General features: G+C 40.2%; 1 pseudogene; it reads left to right on the top strand.

Annotated features, from left to right (window-relative positions):
• The first annotated feature begins 802 nt into the window (after positions 1-802).
• Positions 803-910, top strand: LOC115930745 (uncharacterized; annotated as a pseudogene).
• The last annotated feature ends 1,453 nt before the right edge of the window (positions 911-2,363 follow it).

Here is a 2,363-nt window from a genome sequence, read left to right as displayed (position 1 = left end):
TTGGGGGATGGGTAGAGATAGGTAATACGTTTATAAGGTGCAAAAGGTAAGTGAAAAGTCCCTTCCACCCTGTCCACCCAGCCCAGTCCCCTCCCAGAGGCCACCATTGTTATCAGTGTCTAGCGTACAGTTCCAGAGCAAATGACTAAAGTGTTCCACTGTGAAGCTATACCACAATTATTTAACCAGTTTCTAATGATGGACATTTTATGTTGTTGCCATCTTTCGCCACTACAGATTATGCTGCATTGAATTATCTTGTTCAGAATACCAAATTTTCTGGATCTTTGCTAGTCCGATGGGTGAAAGGTTTCTTCTTTAGTGAATTTTTTTTTTTTTTTTTTTTTTGAGACAGGGTCTAGCTCTGTCACCCAGGCTGGAGTGCAGTCGCCTGGCTAATTTTTTTTTATTTTTTGTAGAGACAGTATCTCACTATGTTCCCCAGGCTGGTCTTGAACTTCTGGGCTTAAGCAATCCTGCCTCATCCTCCCAAAGTGCTAGAATTACAGGGCTACTTCCCCTGGCCCTGTGCCCCAGCCCTCTAAAATGCTTTAAAAAGCTGTTGTCATTTTAAAAGCTCTACATAGCTTTTCAATATCAACCAAACTGTCAATCTTTGAAACCAGGTGTAGGGTCTTTGGGGCAAGCAGAACTCAAACTTAGCTTAAACTGTTTTCTTGCTACCCACTTCAGGCATATGTTTGCAGTATGATACTTGAGCCATGGACAGTGGCATCACTGCTCATTATCTCCTTTCCCCAGAAACATGATCTCATCCAATTTCTCACGTGAAAAAAAAAAAAAAACTATACTTTGAGGGATCATTTCTATAGTTCGTTACTAGAGAAGTTTCTCTGAATGTGTAGAGTATGGACTGAAGAGCTTCTGCACAGCAAAAGACACTATCAGAGTGAACAGGCAACCTACAGAATGGGAGAAATTTTTTTAAATCTATCCATCTGACAAAGGTCTAATATCCAGAATCTACAAGGAACTTAAATAAATTTACAAGGAAAAAACAATCCCATCAAAAAGTGGGCAAAGGATATGAACAGACACTTCTCAAAAGAAGACATTTACGCAGCCAACAAACATGAAAAAAGCTCATCATCACTCGTTATTAGAGAAATGCAAATCAAAACCACAATGAGATGCCATCTCACGCCAGTTAGAATGGCAATTATTAAAAAGCCAGGAAACAACAGATGCTGGCGAGGCTGTGGAGAAATAGGAATGGTTTTACACTGTTGGTGGGAGTGTAAATTAGTTCAACCATTGTGGAAGACAGTGTGGCGATTCCTTAAGGACCTAGAACCAGAAATACCATTTGACCCAGCAATCTCATTACTGGGTATATACCCAAAGGATTATGAATCATTCTACTATAAAGAGACATGCACACATATATTTATTGCAGCATTATTTATAATAGCAAAGACTTGGAACCAACCCAAATGCCCATCAGTGATAGAATGGATAAAGAAAATGTGGCACATATATACCATAGAATACTATGCAGCCATAAAAAAGAATGAGTTCATGTCCTTTGCAGGGACATGGGTGAAGCTGGAAGCCATCATTCTCAGCAAACTAACACAAGAACAGAAAACGAAACATCGCATGTTCTTACTCATAAGTGGAAGTTGAACAATGATAACACATGGAGACAGGGAGGGGAACATCACACACTGGGGCCTGTCGTGGGGTGGGAAAGAGAAGGGAGAGCATTAGGACAAATACCTAATGCGTGCAGGGCTTAAAACCTAGTTGACGGGTTGATAGGTGCAGCAGACCACCACGGCACATGTATACCTATGTAACAAACCTGCACGTTCTGCACATGTATCTCAGAACTTAAAGTAAAATAAATAATAAATAAATTTAAAAATTAAAAAAGCTCTAAAAACAAACAACAGTAATGATTAAAGTAGAACTGAAAACCACCTGGTAATAGACGTAGCACAAAGATATGTCACAACAGAGAAAGTTGGAACACCCACTCTAAACCTAGGATAGATGACTGCTATGTTTAGAAACCTGAGACACTCCAAGGTTACCAGATATCTTTGGCTGTAGCTTAAGCAAAGTAGATCAAAGGCTATTAGACTCTTTGAGTACCCAAGCAACCAAATATTGATAGCCACAGTAACCCCAGAGGAAATGGCCTTTTCCTGGCCTTCATCTCTTCTTCCACAGTGATAATGTTGACTGACCTATCCTTGAAATGTTTAGTTCTTCCACAACAAATTCATTCAATGTCTGGTCACTGAATGGCTTCTTTGGTGGAATGCTTTCCTGCTCGCTAATTCTGCATGTTGTTATTTCTGCTTGGAGCCCTTCCTTCAGCACCTCCTCTACCCTAC

The sequence above is a fragment of the Gorilla gorilla genome, chromosome 15 (assembly GCF_029281585.2).
Source record: "Gorilla gorilla gorilla isolate KB3781 chromosome 15, NHGRI_mGorGor1-v2.1_pri, whole genome shotgun sequence".
Taxonomy (NCBI): Eukaryota; Metazoa; Chordata; class Mammalia; order Primates; family Hominidae; genus Gorilla; species Gorilla gorilla.
Note: the sequence above shows the minus strand (reverse complement) of the source record. Positions and strands in the feature narration are given on the sequence as shown.